The sequence below is a fragment of the Brassica napus genome, chromosome A2 (genome assembly GCF_020379485.1).
Source record: "Brassica napus cultivar Da-Ae chromosome A2, Da-Ae, whole genome shotgun sequence".
In the NCBI taxonomy this organism is placed as follows: domain Eukaryota; kingdom Viridiplantae; phylum Streptophyta; class Magnoliopsida; order Brassicales; family Brassicaceae; genus Brassica; species Brassica napus.
Window position 1 is genome coordinate 18,194,274 of NC_063435.1, and position 10,787 is coordinate 18,205,060.

The following is a 10,787-nucleotide window of genomic DNA, read 5'->3' on the forward strand; positions in this document are numbered from 1 at the left end:
TTTACTATTCAAGCTCGGACTTTCGGATATTAATTCCACCCATCACGCCTAACTTGCCAAACATGCCTAACCGCACGCTAGGATCCTACGATGCATGATCCTAACGGGCTGGGGGGCTAACTGTTGGGGTCAAAAATGGTCACGACGGAATTACCACCCGAAAATCCTCGGAGATCGTATTTCCGAAAGAGTTAGTAAAAGAAGGGATGTAATTTTCGTAAAAATAACCTATACGAGGTTTTTACGAAGAAGTATCCTTTGAGATTCAAACCAAACCCGAGCCAAGTTCGGTCGCAACGTAGCAACCAAGCTCAGCCATGCTCGGTCGCTACATAGCGACCGAGCAATCGTCCCGCTCGGTCGCTACGTAGCGACCGAGCTCGGGCCAAAGCTCGGTCGCTACGTAGCGACCGAGCTCGGGCCAAAGCTCGGTCGCTACGTAGCGACCGAGCTCGGGCCAAAGCTCGGTCGCTACGTAGCGACCGAGCGATCGTCCCGCTCGGTCGCTACGTAGCGACCGAGCTCAGCCAAGCTCGGTCGCTACGTAGCGACCGAGCGATCGTCCCGCTCGGTCGCTACGTAGCGACCGAGCTCGAGCCAAGCTCGATCGCTACGTAGCGACCGAGCGATCGTCCCGCTCGGTCGCTACGTAGCGACCGAGCTCGAGCCAAGCTCGGTCGCTACGTAGCGACCGAGCGATCGTCCCGCTCGGTCGCTACGTAACGACCGAGCTCAGCCAAGCTCGGTCGCTACGTAGCGACCGAGCGATCGTCCCGCTCGGTCGCTACGTAGCGACCGAGCGATCGTCCCGCTTGGTCGCTACGTAGCGACCGAGCTCGAGCCAAGCTCGGTCGCTACGTAGCGACCGAGCGATCGTCCCGCTCGGTCGCTACGTAGCGACCGAGCTCAGCCAAGCTCGGTCGCTACGTAGCGACCGAGCGATCGTCCCGCTCGGTCGCTACGTAGCGACCGAGCTCGAGCCAAGCTCGGTCGCTACGTAGCGACCGAGCGATCGTCCCGCTCGGTCGCTACGTAGCAACCGAGCTCGAGCCAAAGCTCGGTCGCTACGTAGCGACCGAGCGATCGTCCCGCTCGGTCGCTACGTAGCGACCGAGCTCGAGCCAAAGTTCGGTCGCTGTGTAGCGATTGAACCTTTCCGAACATCGATATGACGCCAGTCCTTGCATCCTCGTCAAACCTTCGAATGATATCTCCCGAAGACCGTAGCAAGCTCAGTCCATGTTTCCCGCTATTCTAATTCATCGATCAAACTTCGCGGATTAGAAACCGCGGAAAACTCGTAGTAAACGTGTCGAGTCGGAAGACGGCCCAAAGGGACCTAAAACACGACTCGAGGCCCATCCTACGACTTTTCCTAACCAAAAGCCCGTGAACCACAGCATGGTTCACGCTTGGCCCACGAGGAAGGATAAATGTCAAGTTTCCGCGGATAAATACGGAAGTTTTGGAGATAATTGTGAAAATCGGGAAAAATGGAATATCTCCATTTTTTTGCTATGACGGCTTAAGGGCAGAAGAGTAAAAGCGTAAACCGACCTTGGAGCTAGTATATAAGGAGTCCTAGGCGAGGAGCAGGGAGGGAGAACTTTTCAGAGCAAACTTAGCACTTAGAGCGATTTAGGCAACTTTCCGTTTTTGTTATTTCGAGCTGCGACTCAATTAGGTTTAGCCGTCTTAGGGTTGCTAGAACTAGGAATCTCGCCGACAGCTCTCGAGCCCAGGCTTATACCTTGTTGTAACGCTCATACGCAGATTCGGAATAAGATCTACTTTGCTCTCTTTTCGATTTCTTATCTTTATCGTTGTTATTCTCGTGTTCTGATTGCTTGACGTGTGGTAATTAACAGATATCCGGGTCCTCTGGGAAACTAGGGTTTTCTTAGTTTCCTTATTTAAACGGAAATCGACAGTGCGAATTTCGGTTCCCACAACAGGTATGCGGCAAGGGAGACCACACATGACCTTATCGGATCCTTCTGCTATGGCCCCATCTTTTGCTCCTCCTGGAGTTGTACCTCCTGGAGCTGTATCTCATGCATCTGTCGGGTCTTCAAGTGCAGTGCCTGCGGCTCCTGCCCCTTATGTCAAGAGAAGAGAAGATGCTCTGCTACGTGCACCATCCAGACGTAACCAGCCAGACCTCCACCCTGACAAGATAAATGGAGCATTGTGGTAAGTTGAACTTAATGCTGTTGACTGTTAGCTTACACTGTCTAACCATATGATGTTTTGGTAAACGTGAAGTGTTAGTTAATTTTGTGGTTTGATGTAGAGATTGGTACACTTTTAATATTGTGTAATGCAGATAATATGTGTGATCCATTACTAACTTGCATTTAGATTATAAAATTTAAAATATTGTTTTTCCATTTAACAATGAAACACATACATTACTGTTCTTTTTCAATCATCCTGGTCAAGTCTTAAACTCACTAGCTACCTTAAAGATTAAATTGGATAAGCTTACAGGTTTGGATTTTATTGTAAACTACTACTGATAGATTGTAGGTATTTGTAAAAGCATTAGACCAGGTAAAAAAAATTGTATGATGAACCGTGTAGAGTTTAATATATGATTTTTGTTTGATGTTTTCCATTGCCTTGTCTCAGGTTTGGTATTGATCCTGAAGTCCATGCTTTTATCCGAGCAACATGGCAGGGAAACTATTGGGGGTCGTGGGCAAGCTGGAACTTGAGAAGAAGGATCAGTGGTGGCATGCGTTCATTGTCAGTGCTTCTTTCCCTCTCCTTTTCCTTTTCTCAAATATAAGTAACGATAAGTGTTTAACTCTAATGTCTTATGTCCTTTTGTAGCAACACTACTACTGGGATGATCAATTCCATGATGAAATCTACTTGAAATGGATGAAACAAACTCAGGTTACCGTCTGTGGCCGCATCAGCCAGAACAGGAGAGATAACAGGCAACCTTCTTACATGTCAGACGCTCACTGGGCAACGATGGTTGAGAAGTACAGCACTGAGCAGGCAAAAAGGAAGAGTGCAAAATCTGGAAGATCTCGTAAGTCTGCTCCAGTTGGGAAGAAGATGCACAAGCACGGTGCAGGCCCACGCTGCTTCCTGAACATTGCGTATAATATGGCCAGTTTTGCTTTAGTTTTTTTTCATAATTTTTTTTGCCTTACGTGTTGTCTAACTTCCATCTGTTTTTTTTTTCTTGTAGATGATTGATGAAGGTTTGGATGAACCACCTTCATACACAGCCCTTGCAAGGAAGACTCACACGGGTAAAGATGGTTCCTTCCTAGATGAACGTACAGAGGAATTGGTGCTGGAGGTTGAGGAAGCTGTTGAAGAGATGTTGCAAGATGGATCTCCACTTGGCGACAGCCAAACTGACTCCACTGCTGCTTCAAATGCAAAGCGCTATCTTCTCAACCAAGAATACATCAAGGTCATCTCTTCTCTCATCCTCATTTTTTTTATTTCAGTTACTGTTTGTCTTTGTTATTAATTTATTTGAATTGAGACTGCCTTAGTTAATAATTGGAATTGAGACTGTCTATGTTAATTATGGTGCTTGTGATTGTCTAAGTTAATTATTAGAATGGAGACTGTCTTAGTTAGTTAAGGTGCTTTACTGCTTGTAATTGAAAATGCTTGTGATTGTCTAAGTTAAATATTGGAATTGATACTATCTTATTGTGCTTGTGATTGGAATGCTTGCTTATGATTATTTTCCTGTCTTTTTGCAGAGAGGAAAGACAAAGAAGGGTACAATATATGGTCTTGGCAGTGTTCAGTACAAGAACAGCAGTCCCTCAGTGCCAATTCCTGTCTCACTGCAGCGCAACCTAGACGTGGATATGCGCATGTCTGGCTTCGAGACCACCATTTCTGAATTCAAGGAAGAAATTGCTGGAGTCAAGGAAGATTTCAGTGCTTTGAAGGCAGAAATCTATGCTTTCAAGACAAAAGTAACCGGGGGGATGTGAGCTAGCCAAGCAACTCTCAACACTATTCTGCAAACTCTCCAATCTCAAGCTTTCACTCCTGCCTCAACTGCACAACCATCTCAGCCTCAAGCTCTGTCACAACCTCAAGGTCAGCCCCAAGCTCCAATTCAATCTCAACATCAGCCACAAGCTCAAGCTCAGTCTACGGCTCCACCACAACATCTCACGATCAATAACCCATCTGAGTTAGATAGGTGGTGCCAAGAACTCGGTATGTAAAGCTTTTGTCAGTTCATGTATTAAGCTACAATCTTTTGTCTACTTTGTTTCCTTATGTATTATCTTTTGAATGCTTAAAACTACAACTTTTATGTAATATATTTCGGTTTCTATGATATTTTAGCTTTTAATTCGCATTTTGGTCATTTTATAGAAATTTCAAATTTGTATTTTATAATTGTGTTTAATTTTTTTATAATTATTAAAACTAGCCACGAAAGAAATCGTAGCAAACCGTAGCTTATTGCTACATTACCTTTCGCATCAAACCGTAGCACATTGCCACGCAGGTTTTTGTCTCAAATCGTATCAAGTTTGCTACGAAATGTTTAGTAGCAATATGTGGCACTTTGCTACATTTTTTGACACGCGCCTTTTTTGCTACGCGCGTATACATACGTTTTGCGTTTTGTAGCATTTTGTGGTTTCTGCTCTGTATAACCACGAAAATTTGCTCATACCCACGAAAATTAACGTGGCTGTGGCCCTGTTTTTTACTAGTGAAAGTAGATATTATCCGTTTGCAAAGCCTCTCCTCCTACTCGAGTCTTTGCTTCTCTTATTCCTTAGTAGATCTTCTCTTCTACTCAGAGTCTTTCTCAACTCTTCCCGTTGCACAATCAATCCCACTTGACTGTTCTTCTCTTCACCACTTTGTTTCTTCTTACGGAAATAGATCCTCTGCAACGTATTAGAAGCTTACCATTTTCAGTTTTGGTTTGGCTCAAGTATGGTTTTACCTACACAGAGGCGTTGTTATGTTATACTAAAAAAAAATACTTGGCGACATCTCCGGGAACATCATCCCCCCGTTACATGGAGCTTTATTGTCTGGTTTTCTCATGCCCTACCCAGATATGCTTTCATTACGTGGCTTGAAATAATTGACAAGTTGGATACTTGAACAAGAACTAGGGAATGGGGGCATTGATCAACCTTATCTTATGTGTGGAGAGCGTGATGAGATTCGGGATCACCTTTTCTTTGCGAGTATGAACTTTTTTACTCTATAAACATCATGCTGGACTGGGATAAAATCAGTGGCGTAGCTAGGAACAGAAGCCACTAGGGTCGATAACTTATGTATATAAAATTGGCTATTTATCACTTGGTCAAACTATTGAGATTCAACCAATTAATCATAATGATATATTGAAATTTTACGCCTAAATAAATTAAATTTTAAATTTTGATACATGCTTCGTGCTACGCGACTGATGGAACGATTAGGTCACTCTCCCAACATTGCTTTCGTAGAGCTGAAGCATTGATTCTTTGCCTTGTCATCCAAGCTGCAATGTACTGAATATGGAAATAACGAAATGGGAGAAGAAATCTGAAGCAACCTCACTCATGATTCAAAAGAAAAAATCGAATGCAACTCTCAAATCTTTCATCACAGCATAAAGAGACAGTAGAACTCCTCTCCATTTGGGACCTCGCTTGCCAAATCGAATGCAACTCTCAAATCTTTCATGACATCATGGAGAATATTAGATTAAGAGAATGAAATGATTTAGAGAAGATTAGAACATAAAATGAAAGATTATGGTGAGATTAGTTTAGAATCATGATTAAGAGAGTATAAATTTAGAGAGAGAGACTCAGAACTGTATGATTGTATTAATGATCAGAGAGTACAATATATAGAGAGAGACAATAAGGGGATGAGGGTTTCAGAATGGGCATTATTAAAAAGGATAAGGTCTTGTTTTAATTCAAACTATCCAATGAGCTTCTTCCTTAGATATAAAGCACCTTTTGCTTTTATCCAGTCCTTTACATCCTGTCTTATGCTCTCTTATCCTCATCTCAACGATCTGATCCCTAAGAGGAGTGAACCGAGCTTCCCTTTATCATCCAAAGTTACTTATGTAACTTTGGTTTAACCGTGGTCGAAGTTACTCGCCCAAGAGTGTACGGCCAAGGTACGACCTGTACGGAAGCCTCGCCCAATCTCGTTCTTCTCCATCATACTCAACTCCTCATGTCTTCTCTTCACATATTGATCTCATCTCAACACTCCCCCCAAGCTTAGCTTTGTGAAAGACTAAGCTTGGAAACCATGAGACCTTCCTCATTAAAAACCTCACCAAGGAACATTCATTGGGACAAAACCTTGATGAGGGAAAAAGAGTAAAGACCTCATGGCAAAGGGGCTTAGTTCTTGGATGAGAGATCAATGAGTCCCAACCTGATGTAGATGGACTCCATCGTCTTCATCATTGCGGCTTTAGTAAACACACCAGCCAACTGATCTTCACTCCTTGTGTAGCATGGCAAGATCACTCCCAAGAGTATCATATGCCTCACCTTGTGACAATCCACTTCAATATGCTTGGTTTTCCCAAGAACATGCATTGTCATTGGTGTAGCTTGCTCAATCTCAATATGCTTGAAGATCCCTTTGATCCACACTAACTCGTTGGTAAGCTTCAGCATTGCTCTATACTCAGCTTCAACACTAGAACATGAGACCACCTTTTGCTTCTTACTCTTCTAAGTCACAAGGTTCCCTGCAATGAAGGTGCAGTAGTCGGTTGTAGATCTTCTGTCTGCTCTATCTCCAACCCAATCTTCATCACAATAGCCAACAACTTATGTGCTCCCATTGCACCCTATCCATACTCTTTGTCCCGGTGATCCGTTGAGGTAGCTTAGGACTCTATCAACCATCCTCCAATGATGATCCTTTATAGATTTCAGGTGTTGGATCACCTGATTCACAGCAAAACAGATATCATGAAACAGTTTGCTGTCTTCAAGCTCCCCCTCTCTTGGTACTTTGTACCCATCCTCCATTGGCATTTTGGCGATTTGCCCTCCAATCTTACCTGCATCTTTCAACAGATCAAGTATATATTTCCTTTGGGACATGAATCTTGGATCTACAAATCTCAATTCCAAGAAAGTACTTCATCTCTCCCAAATCTTTAATTTCAAACACAGATTTAAGATAGTCTTTGGTCTCTTGTATCCAACCTTATCACTACCAGTAATGATAATGTCATCAACATAGACCAATAGACAGATGATACCTGATGGTGTGATTAAGGTGAAGAGAGTATGATCCAATTCAGACTTCCGGAAGCCTCTTCCATTCAAGGTTGTGCTCAGCTTGTGATACATTCCCTGGTTTAAAACATTCCCTGGCTTCACTATACTCTCAAGACCCGAAGCAGGATGCATGTACACCTCATATTCAAGCTCTCCTTGGAGGAATACATTCTTCACATCCATCTGCCACAAGTCCTATCCAAGATTGGTTGCAATGGACAGTATGATCCTGATGGTGTGAAACTTAGCCACAGGTGCAAATGTATCAATGTAATCCTCTCCATTGGTTTGAGTAAATCCTTTAGCCACCAGCCTTGTCTTCTTTTTATCAATTGTCCCATCAGGTAGATACTTGATTGTAAATATCCATTTACATGATATTGCCTTCTTCCCTTTAGACAGCTCACTCTCATACCAAGTTTCATTCTTAATCATACCATCAGCCTCATCAGCTACAAATTCTCTCCATTCTCTATCTTTCATTGCCTCCGCATACGTTCTTGGTATGTAGCTTTTATCCAAACTGATCATGAAAGCACAATGCTCGTTTGTAAACTCGGCAAATGAACAGACAGTTTGGCTGGGATGTGCAACGGCTTGAGCATTGTAAAAGACTCTGGTATTGGCCCAGTTAGATGGATCTTTCTTTGCTCTTGTGCTTCTTCTCAATGGCACGGTCTCCACACGTGATTCACTCACCACTTCAGGTTCTACAGCCGCTTCACTTTGTACCTCTTCTCCTTCTTCAGGTTGAGCCTCATTCGGATCTCTTTCTTCAGCCACATCTTCATTATGCATCACATTTTGATCAGGACTTGAGCTTCCTTCCTTCTCATGAGCTGTATCAGACTTGTTTCCCCCTTCATGATCAACATGGGATGTGTCTTCAGCTTCATTAAGAACTGGTGCTTCTCGCCCTTTTGGATCCTTGGTTGTATTGATCCCAAGACCATCCAATATCATCCTAAGGCTGGCTGCCTTATCAGATGGTTAAGCTAGATCCTTCAGATCTTTCCAGCTCCTTTCTTCATAGTAACCATTAGCTTCTATGAACTTCACGTATCTTGATACTAATAGCCTTCTTGTTTGCGGATCAAAACACTTGTACCCTCTTTGTGTTGTTGAGTAGCCCACGAACATTGCTTTAGTACTCTTAGGCTCCAACTTGTTCTTCATATCTCCTGGAACTAGCACATAACATAGGCTCTCGAACACTCTCAGATGGCTTAGAGATGAGTAGATCTTATTCAGCACTTCAAATGGTGATTGATCCTCCAAGACTCTTGTAGGTATCCGGTTGATCAAGTAGAAAGCAGATATCACAGCATCACTCTAAAATCTCTTTGGCACATTGGTTTGAAACATCATGGATCTCACCACCTCCATTAGACGTCTATTCTTTCTCTCAGCCACACCATTTTATTGTCGAGTGTAAGGGCAGCTGGTTTAATGTAGGATTCCATGTAGAGCTAGATGTTGCTTGAAGTCATTATTTGTGTATTCTCTACCATTATTTGATCTGAAACACTTAAGTTTGGCATTATAGTGGTTAGATACATAAGCTTGAAAGTTTTTAAATGCTTCAAGAACTCTATCTTTAGTTTTAATGAGAGTTATCCAAGTGTATTTGGATTTTTCATCAATGAATATGACAAAGTATTTATAATTTTCCCTAGACAAGCAAGGAGTAGTCCAAACATCTGAATGCACAAGATTAATGCATTTCTCATAGATAGTAGTTGAATTTTTGAAGACAGTCTTACAATGTTTGCCCAAAATACATGCCTCACACTCATTATTTTTAAACATGACACATGGTAACATTAAGCTTAAAGTTCTAACATGTGGATGACCTAATATAGCATGCCATAATGCATCATTATTCAAACTAGAGATATAACTAAACGAGCAACTTGAATTGGAAATGGGAGCTATGTCTTCTAGTATATAAAGCTCTCCTTTGGTAACTCCCTTGCCAATCATCTTTCTGGTATCAATATCCTGAAACTTCACATAATTTTGACTAAAGATAACATTGCAATGTAAATCAGTAGTACATCTTTTAACAGATAATAAATTAGATGTGAATTCAGGCATATAAAAGGCTTTAAACTCTTTATCAAACATATTTAGATTTCCTATTCCTTTAATTACAATTCTATCACCATTAGCAATCATCACATGTCCACAAGCAGGTTCTATGTTTTTAATTAGACTGGTATCAATAATCATGTTATGAGATGCACCATAATCCACAATCAAAGGTTTTATCACATTTCGAGCAGCAAAGGTTCTAGATGCATCATTAGTTTCAATACCATGACTTAGATAACCATTAGTTCTATCTATGTAAGATGCAGCAAGAGAGTATCCAAGAGGGGTGTTAATACAGTTACCATTCTCTTTGAGGGCTTTGATAAGAGCATCAATGTCTGATCTCCTTATCATCTCACTGTCCATGCCCTTCCCGGAGTGTGTTGAGTAGTTAACACCTTCCCTTCACCCTCTCGCATTGCCTGTCCAGCTCCAGATGTACCAGCTTCATTAGCTCCTTCAGACAGATGCGCCCTTGCCTCTCTATCCCTCATAAACTTGGCCGGCTTGAGATGGGGGTGTAGGATCCAGAATTGGCTCCTCTTATGGCCCTACTTCTTCCAATGATTGCACTTCCCTCCAAACTTCCCATCTTCCGTCTTGTAAGCCACCTTGTTTGCTTGAATAGCATCAGCTTGGTTCACAAGAGTGAGTTCCCCCTTTCCTCCAAACAGTCCAACTGATCCTTCCTCTTTTTGTATCTGAGCACACACGTCTTCAAGGGAGGGGAGCTTCGGTGATCTCAAGATATGCTTGATGAGATCATTAAAGACCGGATTCAAGGTGAGTAACAAGCCAAACACTTGATCCTGCTCTCTCCTCTCCATGAGAATGTCTTGATCATTGGTGTTAGGCCTCAGCATCTCTAGCTCCGACCATAAAGCTCTGAACTTTCCCAAGTGTTTAGTAAACTTCAACTCCTCTTGCACAAGTGTATTGATCGATCTCTTCAACTCTAACACACAGCTCAGATTTGATGTGTTATCGTAGAACTTTTGGAGAGTATCCCACAGGTCTTTTGGCGTCTCACAGTAGCTGTAGGCTTCCAAGATTGAGGCTTCAAGCGACCCATGTAGCACCGTAAGCACCTTCAAGTCATCTTGATTCCACTTCTCTTGATCTACCACCATCAGCTCTTGGCCGCCTTCTCCTTCTTTTGCAACAGGTCTCGGAGCTCCATCTGAGATGTGGCTCCATAAACCCTTGCTCCCAACTGCCGCTTTCACCAAGCGAGACCACAACAGGTAGTTGGTACCACCTTTCAACGTAACAGCCACCGAGAGAGCCTTGCTCTTGCTTTCTTCCATCTTGAATGCTTAAGAACGAACGTGAATGATATGAAGCTGAAGAACAATGAGATTAGAAACCAGGAAATGAGGAACCTGGCTCTGATACCATATTAGATTAAGAGAATGAAAT